Source organism: Microcebus murinus, chromosome 15 (genome assembly GCF_040939455.1).
Source record: "Microcebus murinus isolate Inina chromosome 15, M.murinus_Inina_mat1.0, whole genome shotgun sequence".
Taxonomy (NCBI): Eukaryota; Metazoa; Chordata; class Mammalia; order Primates; family Cheirogaleidae; genus Microcebus; species Microcebus murinus.
The window spans coordinates 26,395,138-26,415,524 of NC_134118.1; the positions used below are offsets into that span (position 1 = coordinate 26,395,138).

At 39.0% G+C, this 20,387-nt stretch overlaps 1 non-coding gene across 1 annotated transcript; it reads right to left on the reverse strand.

Annotated features, from left to right (window-relative positions):
• Positions 1–11,946: 11,946 nt before the first annotated feature.
• TRNAR-UCG (transfer RNA arginine (anticodon UCG)) lies at positions 11,947–12,019 on the reverse strand. The gene has a single exon. It is a non-coding gene; the product is annotated as a tRNA-Arg (tRNA).
• Between the last annotated feature and the right edge of the window lie 8,368 nt (positions 12,020–20,387).

Consider the following 20,387-nt stretch of genomic DNA (forward strand, 5'->3'; position numbering starts at 1 on the left):
TTGCTGCAAAAAAAAAAAAAAAAAAATCTATCTTCTTGCCATACTCTCTTCCCAAATGGCCTCCACTTCATTAAATCACCTTCATACTGCCAAATTTCCCACTCTCCACCAAGTAGATTTATATTTGGAAGGCTACTGCTATTTCTCTTTGTAAGAGTATGTGGGTGAAGAATAAAAATGGAAATCCTAAGTCTCCAGGCCTCTGCTACAAATTGAATCATTCATGTCCATCAAAGGAAAATCCTTCCACGAGAATTGTTCAGTCTGCTGTGGTATCCTGAATATCAATGTCCCTAGACAGCCCAACTGGGTTATACTCATATAATCTAGCTTCTACTTTATAACATTTTTTTGTCCCCTAGGACAAACATGTCTTGTCAGTTTCCAGCTCTTTACAGATCAGTCTTCATCCATGACATGTCCCCTCACCTGCCATTATTCTGTGGGAACCCCAAGGTAGAGTGAGAGCAGGACCATTTCCTCACAAGAAAAGAGGGCAATGCTAGTGGGACCCAGAGCCTCTCTGTGTTTGGCCATACAAAAGCTTCCCTTATTGTCTGATCTTTAGCACATTCAGGTTTGGGCACCTGAGCAGAAATGCTCTTTATCTTTCCAAGGATGGGATTTCCCCTCTCAATCCTGAGTTCTCAGCTTCAGAACCAGCCCTTCCTCTATGTCCAATAAAATGTTTTCTGCAGCATCTCTGTGGTGATTTTTTAATCTCATACTTTCCTTGAACTCATTTTATCTCTCTCCTCCTTCTCAGTCTATCACAGATGGTGTAGTACCCAGATTACCCGAGCCCCTCTGACAAAAATTTATCCTCCCAGATGTTTGTCACATGATGGTTCTCAGTTGTCATCCCTCTTCAGGAATTGCCTCAAGCCAAGTTTATCCTCTTTCCAGTTTGTATCAAATTACTGGTCTATGAGGGTTATAAAGGCCAAGTCCTGACTGCTCAACTTAGGAAAACTTTGAAGGGCCATCCCACGTCCAGAGACCCCCATGGGGTAGGCCGATGGCCATTCTTGCTTGCACTACAGCCCAATTTTTCCCTGTGACAAATTTTGCTCCTCTTCTTTGCTCCCCTCAACCCACCAGATATTGATTCTGAATGCAAATCTTTACCTCAGAGTCTGCTTTCCAGGGAACCCAAACTACATTTGTTGGTATCAAAAATGTTCTGAGAAAGAAGATGCTAAGATGAGATTTCAGAAGGGGAATCATTCACCATCTGGTTGATAAAGAAGGGATGGGTGGAGCATAAACAGCCACTGGCACAAAGTAGCAGTGCAGTTGTTAAAACTTTCACCAAAGTCGAACTGGTATGGTGTATACTTTTTGAAGGATATGTACTAGCAGATGTGATGTATCATGAGCTTGAGAAGCATGGAGGAAATGGCAATTATAAGGTAATAGAAGTGGATAATCATCCATAGAGGAAATTGATGTTTTGGAGAGAAACAATGAAAGGCTGAGAATGATATATCATTAAATAAAAGCTGACTGTAAAAATGTGCCTTTATTGGCCAAGCGCGGTGGCTCACGCCTATAATCCTAGCTCCCTGGGAGGCCAAGGCGGGCGGATTGCTCAAGGTCAGGAGTTCGAGACCAGCCTGAGCAAGAGTGAGACCCTGTCTCTACTATAAATAGAAATAAATTAATTGGTCAACTAATATATATATAGAAAAAATTAGCCAGGCATGGTGGTGCATGCCTGTAGTCCCAGCTACTTGGGAGGCTGAGGCAGGAGGATTGCTTGAGCCCAGGAGTTTGAGGTTGCTGTGAGCTAGGCTGATGCCATGGCACTCACTCTAGACTGGGCAATAAAGTGAGACTCTGTCTCAAAAAAAAAAAAAAAAAAGTGCCTTTATGGAATCGTATAAAGAACTTCTCATGCCCTACAACTTAAGGATACAAAAAGCAATGGTTCAGGCCCAAGACTTAATCATAGGAATATTATGCAGAACTCCAAAGAAAGTTAAATTCCCAACCTACATAATTTTCTATGCCAAGGTCACAGCCTTGACTGGAAAAGAATAGACCCATGAGACCTTGGATGGAGACATTAGGAGAATGTGTCAGAACATTCAATTCTCCAGATTTTCTAGGACCCTCGAAACTTTTAGAAGTAGTCTACCCCTCCTTATTAAAGGTTGGGATGTCCTTCTTGCTTGAAAACAGTACAGATGACACTGTCCTGTGAAACATTATGTGCTTCTGCCACCCACTTCTGCCCTGTACAGAACTAGATTGTAAGTGTTCCTAAACAAGGAGAGTGGAACATAAAGTTAGATAAGGAGAGTTCATTGATATGGATGCACACTCCCTGAATACAGACTTTTTACACGTTGGCAAGAACCCAACACACTGTTAGGATGGCTACTGGTTAGAAAAACAAGTGGCTCTCACTAAATGTAGTAGAAATGCCAAAACTGTTGTGACACATGGCAGAAATAAGAGATCAAAAGTTCAGAAAAGGGGGCATATTACCAGTAGTGCATTTACCAGGTAATGCTGGGAAATCCACTAGAAGACTGAGTCACAGGAGGACCATAGGACATTCTGTTTGAAAAAATAAATAGGAATATGCTAGTGAGAGGCTCCATTTTTTTCATATTGTTTAATAACTGGAAGAAAGATTTTAAAATTTTTCTCTGTAAACCTTCATAGAAAAAGCCTGAAATGAAATATAACATATGTGAACAATGGATTTCTCAAGATTTGAGACTTGAGAAGATTTTCAAATAATTGTCTTATTGTTTTTCTGCATTTACCTTAGCCTGTGTTGCATTTATACATTTAAAACAGTGATTTTTCTAAGGGAAATATTAGCTTTATGAATGTTTCAGGGTAACAAATTATTTTAACATTCTTAGATTAAAAATTAGTGAGTTCCTGGGTGAGAGTAGGAGGGTGGCACTTAATTTAAAGCAGCAGGGGTGGGGGTGGAGAAAGGCCAGCTGAATGTGGGGAGTGGAGGTTCAGGAAAATTGAATGGTGGAGGCCAGGTGCGGTGGCTCACTCCTATAATCCTAGCTCTCTCTCTGGGAGGCCGAGGCAGGCGGATTGCTCTGCTCGAGGTCAGGAGTTCGAAACCAGCCTGAGCAAGAGCGAGACCCCGTCTTTACTATAAATAGAAAGAAATTAATTGGCCAACTAATATATATAGAAAAAAATTAGCCGGGCATGGTGGTGCATGCCTGTAGTCCCAGCCACTCGGGAGGCTGAGGCAGGAGGATTGCTTGAGCCCAGGAGTTTGAGGTTGCTGTGAGCTAGGCTGACGCCATGACACTCACTCTAGCCTGGACAACAAAGTGAGACTCAGTCTCAAAAAAAAAAAAATTGAATGGTGGAGATGGAAAGCCCATGTGAATCCAAAGCATTGGAAAATGCAGTGGTTTCATAGAGGCAAAATACACACTCCTAAATGGAAATTAGACATTGTTTTACATGCAGCCAGGCATCTCTTAGCTTCCTGCCTTTGATGAGTCAATGTGACTTTCCTTCATCCAAATGCTTTTAAATAACAGTCTGATTTTAGAGAGGCATGGGAAAATCTGAGCAGAAAATCAAGGTACAGCTGACTGCAACTCTTAGCCCCTAGGGCATCTCTGCTTTGTGAGGGAGAAGGCTCCAGATTGGCTAATTCCAGGGTGCCCTTGACTGCTGCTTTTAATCCTGTTCGTGGAAGTCCCACATCAGCAGTTGCCTTTTGTTCATATTATTTAATACTGTAAACAACAATGTTTAAAAATATTTAATCTTTATCTGTATAAGCATCTTCACTTATACCTCCCCTAATCCTCACTTTGACTTGTGGCTCCAGTGGAGCAGTTGGTTAGCAAGAGGTACTTACAAGAAGTATACCTATGAACAGTGATGAGGTTGTGAGTTTGAGCCTCATCTGGAGCATTTTTACTACTTGGGCCAGTACATCAAAAAATGGGGAAAGCTTATTAAGTTTAATGTCACCTTCAGGAGATATATGTACTGTTGTGATTTACACCATATTCAGAACTTTCTTGTAATGTGTCTTAAAATTCCCTGCTCAAGATCATTTATAACAAATACCTTTCCACTGTTCTTTTTGATGCCTGCCTTTTTCCAACACTTTGCAACAAGCGTTTGACAGTTGCTAAAACAACTGTTCACAGTATGCAATTAAGTTAAGAAACTGACCATTATAGTCTCAGGCCTAGAATTCAGGTACATATAAAAATTAGTGAAAATCCTACCTCAGTTTCTTCACTTCTCTGGGCGTCCTCTGGGATTCATTCTCCCTCTCCCTCTCCCTCCTGTCTTTTGAGACAGGGTGTCACTCTGTCGCCCAGGCTGGAGTTCAGTGGCACAATCATACCTCACTGCAACTTCCAACTCCAGGGCTCAAGCAATTCTCCAGCCTCAGTCTACAGAGTAGCTAGGGGTACAAATATGAGCCACCATGCCTAGCTGTATTATCGTTCTTTTTTTTTTTTTTTTTTTTTTTTTTTTTGAGACAGAGTCTCACTTTGTTGCCCAGGCTAGAGTGAGTGCTGTGGCATCAGCCTAGCTCACAGCAACCTCAAACTCCTGGGCTCAAGTGATACTCCTGCCTCAGCCTCCCGAGTAGCTGGGACTATAGGCATGTGCCACCATGCCTGGCTAATTTTTTCTATATATATTAGTTGACCAATTAATTTGTTTCTATTTATAGTAGAGATGGGTGTCTCACTCTTGCTCAGGCTGGTTTCGAACTCCTGACCTTGAGCAATCCACCTGCCTCAGCCTCCCAGAGAGCTAGGATTACAGGCGTGAGCTATCGTGTCTGGCCTGTATTATCATTCTTAATAAGCCCATGATGCCTGTAGCTATGATAGAGACACAGGTATTGAGTCTCAAAAAAACAAACTGACGCATTATAGTCTTGGAACTGAGCAGGAAGCCTGTGTGTGGGCCACTAATCTCACCCTATGGATCTTAAACATTAACTGAGACATCTTAGAGACACATATAAAACCCTCTGGCTTTACAGAAGATTTATGATTGCCCATGTGTAAATGCTTAGCATTCCCAGTTCTTTTCCAGCTGCTGCTACATTTTGGAGTGTTTACATTATCCCTGGTCTGTGAGCTTCCCATCAAGTAAATGTGGGTTCAAATCACTCACAAACCATCTTGAATTAAGACCATCTTGGCAAAGAAGTGATAGCAGATAATTTACTTACCAAGATGTACAGTAGACATATCAATAGGGGCCATTCACACTGTTATTTGATAATAAATCATCAATTGGTCAATGGACACAAATTCTTCCCATCCCTGTATACATGCCCCTTTGTAACATGATTTTGCAGCAGCTTCCATCAAGAGGTGGCATCTATTTTCCTCCCCATTGTGTGTGAGCTGACTTTGTGATTTGCTTTGACTAATAGAATATTGTGGAATGGTAGTGTGGAAGTGACATAGGACTTCAAAGATTACGCCTCAAGAAATCTTATAATGTACCTCTTAAAACCTCAAGACCACTATGTAAGGAAACCTCATTTAGCATCTTAGAGGATGGAAGAGCACCTGGAGAATGAGTCCCAGCCATCCCAGTCATCATCCCAGCCAGTCCAGCTGACACCCCATACATGTTAGTCAGACCATCTTGAATCATCTAATCCCAGTTAAAATGCTAGGTGACCACAAAAACATATGTGACCCCAGACAAAGCCAGCGAAAGAACTGCCCAACTAAGCACAGCTCAAATTGCTGACCTGCAGAAATGTAAACAAGAGAAACAAATGTTTTAAGTTACTAAATTTGAGCCTCCCAGAGTGCTAGGATTACAGGCATGAGCCACCACACCGGGCTTATTGCTCTTTTGAATATCTTTTTCTGTGTGTGTGAAGTGCCTACTCAAAAATTTTCCCCATTTTTCACTTGGTTTGTTTGATTCTTTATTTATATGTAGGAATACTTTACATATTAGGAATATAAATCATTTGTCAGGCCGGGCGCGGTGGCTCACGCCTGTAATCCTAGCACTCTGGGAGGCCAAGGCAGGCGGATTGCTCGGGGTCAGGAGTTCGAAACCAGCCTGAGCAAGAGCGAGACCCTGTCTCTACTATAAATAGAAAGTAACTAATTGGCCAACTAATATATATATATAAAAAAAAATATTAGCCGGGCATGGTGGTGCATGCCTGTAGTCCCAGCTACTCGGGAGGCTGAGGCAGGAGGATTGCTTGAGCCCAGGAGTTTGAGGTTGCTGTGAGCTAGGCTGACGCCACGGCATTCACTCTAACCTGGGCAACAAAGCGAGACTCTGTCTCTGTCTCAAAAATAAATAAATAAATAAATCATTTGTCAAAGATTTTTTCTTTGGGGCATTATTTAAAAATAAGTGTGGCATATGATCAACTAAAACATATGAACCTTGTATTTAAAAGTTGCTGTCATTCTTCAATATTGTGCTGGGGCAATTAATTACTTCCAAGTTTAAGATTCCTCCTGGTTAATGGCAATTTAGGGAACTCAAATCTGTCATTGATCATAACCAATTTCAATCATATGCAAGTTTAATCAGAATGCATATTATATTCCCCACCAAATCAGTTCAAATGTAGTAACACTTGTCCAAATATAGAGCCTAGATCCCAGATCTAGAATTCTACTTTGGCTGCACAGTGTTTGTCTTATGAGTTGTTTTTTGTAAACTCAGGCCTTCACCTAGTAAACACCACACTACACAGACCTTCACAGTGCATTCTACTAATAACTAAGTAGTACAAAATCACAGAACCTCTATATTAAGCTTGCTTTTTAGATTTTTTTAAATTTCAGTTACCTTTTATGAATTCGGGATATTTTTTACATCTCTAGGACTTCTTGAAGATATAATTATAGAATTACAACTGATTAATGATATTTTTCATATGCTAAGATGCTATTTCTATGGCTGTATATCTTTAAATTCACTATGGTGAATACTCTCCTTTTATCTTCTTATAGTTTTAGTCTCATATTCCTTGTTAATCCTTTTCTTTTTCCACGTTAAATATTATTTTCCTTATTGGAAAGACAGAAATGAAAGGAATGTTAACTAATATTGCTTTCTTCCTGCTGAAGTGGATTGATCTTTTCCTTGTTCCTTTCTGCTGTAAACTTATTTTAAAGAGCACAAACACAAACATAGTTAGTAGTAGAGACAGTCACAGGGAATCACACCTACTAGCCAGGCCAGACATTCTCCTGTTTGCTGACATCACTGCAATTAAACTTCTCAAGGCAGAGACTACTGAAATTGTTATAAATTTCAATAACAAGAGGAATAAACAGGAGGAATGCCTGGAATTTGAATATGTCAATATTTGTTTAATTGATAAGTGATTACTTATCAATTAAATTGATTACTCAGACTCAGAAGAGTCTGAGATCTAAACAGGATCAACCCGAGCTCAACTGCCATCCCAGTAAAGGATAGTGAATACTTTATCATAAACTGGGTCCCTGCTTCTCAATTCTCTGCACCTCCTTCTTCTCTTTTCCGTCCCCTATATATTGCCTCTACTCTTCACTTTCACTCATTACTCTTTTCATTTATTCTATAACATAGCCTTTTAATTTTGGACAGAGAAAATATATTTAATTTTAGAGCATTTGAATTGATTCCCAGTTTATCTTCTTATTAGGTAAACAAATTTAGGCATGTTGTTTATTTTCTCTCTGTATTGACTTTTGTATATTTATATATATATGTATATATATATATGAGATAATAATAGCCACCCGATTATTGGTTTAAATGAAACGGATTAAATGAAACGTATTTAAAGATGCTTGGCACATCGTAGGCAGTTTGTGAATGTTAGTATTCCTCCCTTCTTTTCTTCCTTCATGCTTTTTACTCTTTTTCCCACCCTCCTTTCCTTTTCATCGTTTTGTTTCTCACCTTCTCTCCTCCTGTTTCTACCTTCCATTCCTAAACTCCTGCAATACTGCCTACACTTCTCACTCTGCTTTGACCAGGATGTGAGCTAGAATGGAAGCCTTGGCTCTGAGATGGCTGAGAGCTATAGGATCTGATGTTTCACTACTGGCCTTGATATCTTTCAGTGGTAGCTTGCAGGCTACCCTATCCCTATCCCTGCAGGGGAAGTAGGGATCCAGTGGGTAGGCAAAGCCCTATCAGTCTGTACCCTTTGCTCTTAACCTGATTGCTACATGGATATGTGATGCTTTCTTGACGGACAATATGATATTATAGATGAGAGCCCTAAAGTAGGAATATGGAAATTGAATTCCTTCTATGATTGTCAACTACATGACCTTGGTATATCACTTTACTGCCTCTAAGCTATAAATTCATAATTTAAATAATAAATCCCATTTATTGAATGCATGCCAAATGTCATGCCTCATCCTAAATATACATGTGTATTAATCACATATTATACTTTCTGTTTCAGGTGGCTCACACCTGTAATCTTAGCACTCTGGGAGGCCAAGGAAGAGGATTACTTGACATCTTGGGGCCTTGCTGAGCTTGGAGAGAACACATGCACCCCTCCACCAGAGCTAGCCAATTCCTTCAGAGAGTAAACAACTCCCCTGTGACTACATCTTTCTTATGCAAATCAACTTATCCAAAGCCCAAGTCCAACCCACTTCTATATCAAGCTCTTAGACTCCTGACCACAATTTCCCTGACCTAATCACCTAGAACAAGGTACCAACCAACCAGAGATAGCTCCTATGACCCAGAGCTTGCTGAAATTACTCAAACTAGCCAATTCTAAGCCTATGTACCCTGCATCACCTGTTCCCACAAAAACTACAATGAGGACTCTTGTCCACATTTTCCCTTCACCCCCTCTGCCTCCTGACCACCCTGGTGCTTCCCTGTGTGTCCTTGCATGATGTCCTGTGCTTCTTGTTTCTCGGGATCTGTGAGTATAAAACCTTCTTCTTTCATGACAGCCATTTCCATGTCTGTGTTTTATCATATCTAATTAAAACAAATCCCAGTACATTTTAAAATATATGTTAACTCATTTAGTCCTGTGAGGTAGTATTATTATTACCTGGTAGTGTGAGAATGAAGTCAGTAATCTCCACAGCCATGGTAGAAAAGGACTTTCACATAGTTGCCCTAAAGAGCTTTGAGTATTTTGAGTCACAATTCAGTACCCTTGCTTAGAACTATTATATGCAGATTAGAAACCCTTCAGAAGACTTCAAAAGTCTAGAGAAACAAATGGGTTTCTAGCTTCAAAAAAGTTCACAAAGCCTTATAATCCTCCAGCCCTATCTAATCCACATGGAGTTCAGTTTCAGGAAGGACCTGGAAGACAAAGGATGGATGGAAGGGAACAGGTTGGAAAGGCACTCAGAACATGGGAAGGAGAATTTCAGCAACGTGGAGCTGTGTTTGGTTTTGGATTATATTACGTTTGTCAGAACCCCTGAAGGAAGCTTGTCAGTGATTAATTAAAATTTTAAAAGAAAACTGTTTAATAGATAAAGTTTATTTGCCTGTCACATTCTTGGGCTTATATGAAGTAAAAAGTAAAATAACTCATTGTATGTAAAAATAGTGGAGAGTTTATCCTTTAATTCCTTTATTTTCTCATTGTATGTAACATATGCTATATGGTTTATCTTGTCATTTAAATCCAATATAAGATATTAGATTTTATAATCTATTAGATTATAATACATCTGTCATAATCTAATATCTTATCTTTGTATACAATCATACTATCTGAGAATAAACAGTTTTGTTTTTTCCTTTCCAATCATACTTTTTATTTCTTTTTTTAAATATGACTTCAAAACTCAATGAATGAGGCACACAGAGTTTGTAAGTAATGGTAGCTGGGATCCTTGATTTATTACTAATCTCAAACAGCATGCTTTCAATATTTTGCATATAAATAAAGATTAAATATTTTGCATTTAAGATCGACATTTACTATAATTTTTCAAAGATGTCATTTACCAGGTTAAAGAAATTATCTTCTATTGCTAGATGGCTTAGAGTTTTGGACTGAATGATAAATTTTCACAAATACTTTTCTATCTCTATTGAGGTGATCATGTAATTTTTTTCAGCCCTAATGTGCCGAATTATTTTCTCATAGTAAACTAATCTTGCATTCTTGGTATAAACTCAAGACCAAAATGACTTATAATTCATTTTAAACATGACTGTGACTTAGAATTCATTTTAAACATCCTTAACTTTCAGGATAATTTGTGTCTGTGTTCAAGAGTGAGATTGACCTATGATCTTCCTTTCTCATAATGTCCTTATTAGTTCATGTATGGGGACAGCGGCCTCAGTTTGGCAGTTTCTTTTTTAAAAATTAAATATATACCTACATGCGACCTAGCCATTTGACTCCTAGGTATTTACCCAAGAGAAATGAAAGCATATATCTATACAAAGTATTATACACAAATGTTCATAGCAGCTTTATTTATAATAGCCAAAACCAAACATTTGGAAATAATCCACATGTTCATCAATAGATGAATGGATAAACAAATTATAATATATCCATACAACCTGATACTATCCAGCAAGAAAAAGAAATGAATTTGTGATATAACCGATAACATCAATGAACCTCAAAATAATGATGAGTGAAATAATTTTTTAAAAGAGTTCATACTGTATGATCCCATTCACATAAAATTCTAAAAACTATAAACATATAATGTTTCATAAAACTACAAACATACAACAACAGAAAGCAGATCAGTGGTTGTGGGAGAAGGACAGGAATTACAAAAGGGTACGAGGAAACTTTGGGGTGTGATGTCTATGTTCATTATCTTTATTGTTGTGATGGTTTCATGATTATATATATTATATGTCAAATGTGCATACGTTAAAAGGATGCGAGTACAGAATTGTACAACAATTATTCCTCAACAAAACTGTTTAAAGGATACATTAACTGGAAAAATATTATTATGGCATTTTGCAAGAGTAGTAGTGGGTCTTCCTCACCGCCCCCCCCATACTGTGGAAGCGTTTGTGTCTCATTAGACTATTTCCTCTTTGAATCTTTGAATGTTTTGAAGAAGTCCCCGATAAGCAACGGGACATGAAATTTTCTCAGTAGGAAGATGTTTGACAACTAATTCAATTTATTTCATTATTTAAGACTATTCGTAGTTGCTATTAATTCTTGAATCTAATTTGATACGTCCTATGGTTCTATTAATAATAATTTGTCTGCTTTATCTAAATATTCAAATGTGTTTTGCCAGATTCTTTCCGCTTTTGGAGAAGCTGCTTCCTCTTCGTCCTGATCTTTGCCTGGTTCGCCTTTTCTCCTGTTTTCAAGTCTGGGTTTAGGACTTAGTTCCTCAGATACTGCGGACAGATTCATGCTCCGCGGGACCTGCGGGAGAACCGGGAGCGGCGTGGGCAGCGGCGGGGAGGAAGCCCGCGTCCCCGCAGGCGGCACCCGCCGGACTCTGGAGCGGAGTTTACGGGGTATGTTCCCCCAGCTCCTCTGAAGTGTGGGTTTTCCTTTCGAAAGGGGGCGACGTTTAAACTGACTTCAAGACAAAGCTCTCGAGATACAGACTCTCCAGTGTCTGCGAATCAAATCTTTAACCGACCGTCTTCTGTGGACCAATGGAAGAGCGAGGGTCGCCGGCTACGGGACCAGGGGAGTGGACTCGTTAGCGCGCACCCTGCCGCTCCTGCAGCCCACCCAGGCCCCTAGAAGAGGGCAAGCAAGAGCCAGGGCTCCGTTTCTCCCATCCCCTCCTCTGTGCTTGCCTGGCCGAGTCCGGATCGTGGGAGAGATCTACTGTGACGCATCATCCAGCTTCCTATGGGAAAGTACTGCAGAGAATTCAGGTTCTATTTCTGAACGAGATCCGATGCTATCGATCTGGGGTCTCGGCGACGTGCAGTGGTACTTGGTAAATGTGAGTGGGAGGGTGAAAAAGCGAAGTGCAACCACGAAGGGATTCGAACCCTCAATCTTCTGATCCGAAGTCAGACGCCTTATCCATTAGGCCACGTGGTCCCACAACTTCATCGTTGTGAAAAAATATAACAAGTGTTAAGACTCTGGGCCATTTATCCAGATTATTTAAAATGACCTGATTTTGCCTATTAAGGAATGTCTCCAATGTCACAAGGTAACTCAAAATGGGTCTTCTGATTTTCTCTAAACTCCTCCCCTTAACTTGACACCACAACTTACACAAAATTTTAAATATGTGCCTCGGTGCCTCTCTCAGCCGATAACCTTAAAGTAAAGAAAAAGAAAGAGATTGAACGTCTCTCTGTAATCACGGCTACACGTGATCAGTTTGCGGCCAGAATGAGACGCTCTCGGAGTAGATGAAAATCACCATGAGGTGGACAAGAAAGACCCCCCATGCGACCCTCTCAGCTCTGCGTCCAATTCTGCCGCAAGGGAGGATTAAATCCAGGCGTCTTCCTGGGCTGTCCCCCTAGGAAACCAAGAAGAATAGACCCCGCTAATAACGCTCCAATGAGGCGTTTGTAAAAAGCCCAAGAATGTACCACTTAGAGAGTAATTATTAATAGAAAATGTCTGTTATTTTGTGCAACCACCGGATTGTGGTGTTGAGTTGTTGGGCTGACTTAGGACCATCGTTTGAGAACCATGGGCCCATATAGCTTACAGCATATTTGTGACCCTCTCCACCCCATTCCTTGGTCTTTACCCATTTCCACATAGATGTTTGAATTCTTGTTAACATCTTGAGGACTGAACTCTGATCTTTTTCTTTTTTTTTTTTTTTTTTTTGAGACAGAGTCTCACTTTGTTGTCCAGGCTAGAGTGAGTGCCGTGGCGTTAGCCTAGCTCACAGCAACCTCAAACTCCTGGGCTCGAGCGATCCTTCTGCCTCAGCCTCCCAAGTAGCTGGGACTACAGGCATGCGCCACCATGCCCGGCTAATTTTTTTTTTTATATATATATATCAGTTGGCCAATTAATTTCTTTCTATTTATAGTAGAGACGGGGTCTCGCTCTTGCTCAGGCTGGTTTTGAACTCCTGACCTTGAGCAATCCGCCCGCCTCGGCCTCCCAAGAGCTAGGATTACAGGCGTGAGCCACCGCGCCCGGCTGATCTTTTTCTTTTGCTAAAAACTCCTTCCTAAAGAGGCCAGCTGGGTCAGGCTGACAAATTCCCACTAAGCCGGGTGGTTTACTTCCCAACCTGATTCTGGTATGGCATTAACATCACCTAAAAGATAAGAAGCCCCTGTCTTAACTCAAGCATCCTAGCAGATGCCTATCATAAATTTAAAATATCTTAAAGCATCCTAGCAGGCACCTATTGTAAATTTAAAACAGCCTTCTGTCTGGACCTCCCAGAGTGCTCACGCCCTTATCTTAAAATAAGCATATCCTTTCTGGTCTTCTAGATAAAGTCTAACTCTCTCAGCCAATTGCCAGCCAAAGAATCTCTAAACCTACCTATAACCTGTAAGCCCAGGCTTGGAGATGTCCCACCTTTTTGGGCCAAACCAATGTATGCCTCTCATGTATTGATTTGTGACTTTGCCTGTAACCCCTGTCTCTCTGAAAATGTATAAAACTGAACTGTAACCCAGCCACAGCGAGCCCACTTGCTCAAGGCCTCTTGGCAGTGGCTCTGGGTCATGGTCCTCAAATTTGGCTCAGAATAAATCTCTTTAAAATTATTTTACAGGGTTTGGCTTTTTTCCGTTGACAATTTGAATAGAAAGTTGGCAGAAAAGATAGGGATTTCTGAAAAGGGGGCACTCAATTCAATAAATATTATTTAAATTTCTGTGGAGAGCTTACTGAATGGTGTTGTTACAAAAATGAGGGAGTGGAAGGAAGTACAAGAGGCTGCTCTTACTGAGAATGTACCTTCATATGAATAAGAAAAAGGTATATTCCTTATTTTCCGTACTGGAATATTAGGAAATACTTGTTTCCTGCTCTCTCCTTTCCTTTGCATATAAGCAGGCAAGCTACATAAATAGAAGTGCTCACAGGAATGAGGACAGTTTGACTATTTCGGAAGAGGAACAGCCATTTTGTAAGACATAAAAGAAGGATTAATTCCCCCAGCAACTGTATGCAGAGAACTTGGTCTTTAAAGAGATTCCTGATGGATTCCAAATATCCCTGCTTTCCTCCTCTTTTGAAAAAATGTCCTTCTTCACCATCTAGGTAAACCTGTTCATTGCTATTTTGACTATTTTCCTAATCGCCTCCTTGAAATCTATCTCCATAAACAATCCTCACCTTTGTTTCCAATCTCTTCCTCTGTCATTCTCTCTTCCCTTCCTTTTTAAGCTACATTTTACCTATTGCATTGAAAATACCTTCTTGTTAGCTTCCTCCAAAAGGCTTAGAGTTTCCTGAATAGAAGACTATATCTTAGTCATCTTTTTATTCTGAATTCCTGGTAGTGTCATATAGTTAGCACTCAATAAACATTTATTAAGGAAATGCATGAAGGTAAAATCTGTCTACACCAGCTGTTGCCTCTTTCTCACTTCTTAATAACTCAACTCCTTGTAATGTTTTCATTTCTACCATTCCACTGAAACCACTCTAAATTGAACAAAGTAATCAATGACTTCTGTTTTTATCAAATTAAAAAATGGACTATATTAATTAGGACTTGGGGGGGCAAATGGCAGAATTTCTAATTAAACTAGCTTAAGCAAAAAAGAGAATTTACTAGCTCCCATTAATAGAAAATCCAAGGAGAATCGGAACAATTGAATTTTGGAAAGGAAAAGAATATAGTTGATTCTTGGTAACAACTGAAACTTGGAACTCTAGCATTGTCAAGGGCTATTATTGTATCAGCTTCCTTCTGTCAGTAGGCTTTATTCTCTCTATTCTGTACTCCTTACAGAATAGCTGTCTTTTAATTTAAAACATTAAATCAATTCTGGTCAGATCAGTGGATTTGTGTAATATCAAGGTATTTGCCACAGTATCCAAGTGGATATGGGTGGTGTAGGTAGGAGAGAAAAAGGGTTTCCAGGAAAAGAGCAGAAGAATTGCTACACAGACTGTCCATATGTCCACTTCAGACTCTCATTTTACCAAGACTTTATCATACCAAGGATTTTTTATGGTCGACACTCTCATGCATATCTTTCATCCCTTGCTACCATTAAATGATTATTTCCCAGTTCTCTTCCTACTTCTTACCATCTTCTTCTCCATGTCTTTTGTTGAGTCCTTTTTTTTTCTGTCTGACCCTTATATGTGGTGTTACCAAGTGTTTGGTCATAGGAATATTTCTCTTATCACTTCATACATTCTCCTTTAGGTTATTTTATTCAGTTTCATGCTATCCAAAAAATTTCATCCTAGCTCCAAACTTACGGTGTAGCCTTCTGTTGGAGACCTGAATTTCCCAACTAACACCTCAAACTAGGTAAAAAAAAAAAAAAAAAAATGTTATGTTCTTTTGCCTCTATTTCTCCCTGTGCCCTGACACCAAATCAGTAAAACGGCAACTGTAACTTCCCTGAGGTAAAATATAGATCATAATGGGGATTAGGGAAAATTTTATGCTGGTATTATGGAAGTATCCTTGTTAAAAAATCAGATATTTTGAAGATTTTTTTTTTTTTTTTTTTTTTTTGAGACAGTCTCACTCTGTTACCCTGGCTAGAGTGCCATGGTGTCAGCCTAGCTCACAGCAACCTCTAACTCCTGGGCTCAAGCAATCCTCCTGCCTTAGCCTCCCCAGTAGCTGGGATTACAGGCATGTGCCACCGTGCCCGGCTAATTTTTTCTATATATTTTTAGTTGGCCAATTAATTTCTTTCTATTTTTAGTAGAGACGGAGTCTCACTCTTGCTCAGGCTGGTTTCAAACTCCTGACCTTGAGCGATCCGCCCACCTCGGCTTCCCAGAGAGCTAGGATTACTAGCGTGAGCCACCGCGCCCAACCTATTTTGAAGTTTTTAAAAGAAACCACTGATACATGTATAATTGCAGATAGTTTCCTTGTGAAATAAGATTTCATCTCTGTGACAACTGATTCTCTTTCAACACAAAGAAAACTTTGTTCTCCTTTTAAAAAAGTAAAATCTGTATTTCTTTCAAGGGTTTGGACAATATACTTTTCCTAACTCACAAGATAATTTTGGGTTTTATTTTTTATATCAGTAAAGTTATATAACAAGATCGGTAAGTAGGTTAATTAACAAGGATTATCATGGAAAAAAACATAATTTATAACTTTAAGGAAAAATTTCAATTTTCTTTAACATATATCCTTAACAAATATAGTCTCCTATGACAAAATATTTTATTAAAAAGTCCTAAAGGCAATGATTATTAAAACTGTTAAATTTTATAGGACAGCAGCTTGCTCCTCTCAGCAAATAAACTAGCCAGAAATTCAATTTCAAGTAAACTACATATATAAAACTTAAATATTACTTTAATCTCACCTGGTAAATGCACTATACTTTTGTGGCAATTAAGACATAAACATTTTCTAATCTTTTCCTGTTTCTTTATAAGAAAACGTAATGACTTTGTTTTTTCAAAAGCACTTGAATCAATCATCGCCTTTTCAAGATTTTTAAATTAAACTCATTGTAATTATAGTTTTATAAAATAAACTTTATTTTAACGAAGTTGAATTAGAGTAATTTAGGCTTATAAATGTATTTTCATAGATCCATTATATTTGTTGACTCTTTGTACTTATTTTTCTGGAAGGGTGTGTCTATTTTTACCTGTATCAGATATTATTTTTCATGGTTTGTCTTTCTCTTTCTGTCCTTGCTATGTCTCTCTGTGGGTAAAGTATACTTCCTTACTTTACTGACATTGGTCTTAGTAATGTAAGTTGATTTGACCAATTGAATGTAGGGGGAAGGGAGAGTGTGTGAAGCTCTAAAAGTCATGACCAAGTTTTCCATCCCACCTGCCTCCTGCATTACAGAATGAGAAGAACATACCAGGCAGATGCTGGTCTGGAATGAGGAGACATATAGCGACATATAGATAACACAACAAAAGTCCAGACAATCCCAGCTGAGCCTATCTAAGCCTAACCAAACAAGGGACTTGTGAGAAAGAAACGTTTGTTACAAAAGCCACTGAGAGCCTTGGCTCATGTTTTGTTTTTTTTTTGTTTTTATGGCTATTCACAAATTTCTTATTTATTTGAAAGATCACTGCTGAATTTATATTATATACATATGATATATCAATTATGTTTATTATGTATTCAAAAATTTCCCCCAAAACCGATTTTATTCTTATATTCAATAATAATTTTTTCAACATAGAATTATAAAATTTCAATGGAGTTAATTTGCTTCTTAATGTTAACTTTCCTAGGAGTTAAGCTTTGATGTTTTTTCCCACTCTATTTATATAACTATGCATCTAAATTTATCCTAACATTTAAAAAATATATTTGAAAAATAATATCGTGTTTCCCCAAAAATAAGACAGGATCTTATATTTATTTTTCCTCAAGAAGACATCCTAGGGCTTATTTTCAGGGGATGTGTTATTTTCGCCTCAAAGCCTCAGCACGTACAGGATGGCCAGGACCTGACTGACAGGGGGAGCCAACCTTGTTGGTGGGGCTGCCCGCACCTTTCTGGTCACTTCTGGGATAGTAGCTGTCACCATGGGGCAGATGAGAAGGGCCGCTTATATTCTTTACCGCTCCACATCGAAATGCATGGGTTGTGCAGATACACTGCATAGCCACACCCACAACTAGATCTTATTTTTGGGTTAGGGTTTATATTGTGTAAATGCTTAGAAATCCTGCCAGCGCTTATTTTATGGGTAGATCTTATTTTGGGGGAAACACAGTATGTCCAAGATATATTTTGGAGAAAGTGAGATGAGGACCTTAATTTGTTCCAAACAGTTAGCCTCCTATTCTACAGGAATTTTTTACTTAGCTTTTTGAAATAATCGTCTTTATGATACAATCTTTCCTTGACTTATGAAGGCAGTTTGCACATGAAAAATATAAGGCAAATTATCATAAGTGGTATAAGTGGAATTGATGTTACCATTTGTTACAATAAAAAAATATGAATATACTCCTGAGCCCACAAATTGACACCTATTTATCCATTTATTCACCCAATATTTATTGAGCATAATCATGTGCCAGACACTTTTCTAGGCCATGGGGATACAATAAACAAAATAGATTAAAAACTCAACCTTTCATGGATACTATAGTCTGGGAAAACAGAAAATTTTGTAAGATATTTTGATGGAGAAAAAATAAAGCAGAAAAGAAGAAAAAGAAACCAGGGAAGGAAGAGATGGCTAGTATAAGCATTCTAAGCTATTGTAAGGTCTTTGGTTTTACTTGGAATGAGATGGGAAGCCACTACAGGGTTTTTTAGCAGTGGAGTATTTAGCAGAGACTTATTTTAATGTATATTTTAAGAGGGTATCTCTGGCTGCTGGGTTGTGACTACAGAGAAGGGGAGTGCCTGAGTCTGTTCCAGCTGCTATAACAAAATGCCATCGACTGTGTAGCTTATAAACAACAGAAACTTATTTCCCATAATGCTGAAGATGAGGAAGTCCAAGATCAAGGCACTGACTGGTTTGGTCTCTGGTAAGGGCCTGCCTCCTGGTTCACAGATGGCACCTTCTCATGGTTACCTCACATGGTGGAAGGGAGTTAAGGAAGCTTTCTGGGGCTAATCCCATTCATAAGAGCTATGCCCTCACGCCCTAATCATCCCCGCAAAGGCCCCAGTTCCGAATATCATCACCTTAGGGGTTAGGTTTCAACATATAATTTTGAAGGAGACACAAACATTCAGACCATAGCAGGGAGCAAGGGCAAATGTAGTGAGATCATTTAGGGGCTTGTAATGAAACAAATCTTAAAAAGAAAAGATGAGGGTCGACTCAGTGCTTTTGATAAATATAACATCATTATTCTTTGATGTGAAGAAAGGGGAGAAAATTGGAATATATATTAATGTACCAGTTACTATACATAAGTACAAAATGCGCTTACCAGATGAGATTAGTTGTGTCTATGTTAAATATATGTACAATGTACATCTTGTCATCATGAATTTGAGTTTTCGGTAGGTTTATTTGCTGAGATGAGCAAGAAACTGTCCTATCAAATCCAAAGATTTTAATAGTGATTACCATTAGAACTTGTCATAGGAAACTGTATTTGTTGGATACATGTTAAAGAAAATTGGGTTTGCTTCTTTTAGTTTAAATTATGTGGGGGTTTTTTGTTTGGTTGGTTGGTTGGGTTTTTTGGTGGTTTTTTTTTTTTTTTTTTTTTGAGGAAGGCAGAGGCGTTTTTTCCTCCCTGCCTCCCCTGTAGGAAGCCTTCACCTAGAGGCCCATGGGCCTACCACCACTGGGTGCTCAGTTCCTGCCAACATCTGCCAGCAAGTCCTCGAGGTGCCATTGGGGCAGCCTGTAGTAGACTCAGGTCTTGTCCATGGCCCTGGCTGCTAGCAACGATGCCATCACAGAGGCATAGTTGCCTCGCAGCAGGGCTGTACTCCATTATGACCGTGGCCTAGTTAGAGGGTGCCAGCAGTCTGGCCACGGTTCCAGCTGTGCTCTGGTCCAGCGGCCTGGCCTGCAGCTGGAAGGACACAGGCTGCCAGAGCCCCCGGCACAGTTCCAGAATCTCTGTAAGCAGTAAATTATGTTGTTTTAAAAAATTCTCATCACCCTATTCTGCGTAGCTTACTGATTGTTTAGTGTTTTAAGTTTCTTCTTGGTATTTTACCCCAATAATTATACATTATTATTAATATTGTTTTAAGTAAATATTTGTTTGCATTCTCTACGTTTATTGCTTTCTTTGTCTATCATTCCTTTTTAAGTTCAGTTTCTCCTTCATGGTTTAATTTTATACTTTCTTAATTATGTCCCTTAATGAATCTTTTAGAGAAAGTTTGTTGATGGTCAAGTCTGAGATTTCTGAAAATATTTTTATTCCATTGTCATTCTTGAACACTGCAGTGATTAGTGGGTGATCACCTATATTAGTTATAGTTAAAATAGCAGATAGTTATTTTTTCTTAGTGCTTTCAAAATATTTTCCCACTTCAGGCTTTTATTGTAGCTGTTGAAAAACCTGCTATAAGTCACTTTTTATTTGCTATTTCTTTTATCTCTTTAGTTGATTTCATATATTCTTTCCCACTATGACAGGTGTGTGTATAAATTTAGTTTTATTTCTCTTGCTTTGGAATGGTTTTACTGCTTGAATTTGAGGTCTCAGACTTTTGTCAATTCTCAAATATTCTTTTTTTTTTTTTTGAGACAGAGTCTCACTTTGTTGCTCAAGCTAGAGTGAGTGCCGTGGCATCAGCCTAGCTCACAGCAACCTCAATCTCCTGGGCTCAAGCGATCCTACTGCCTCAGCCTC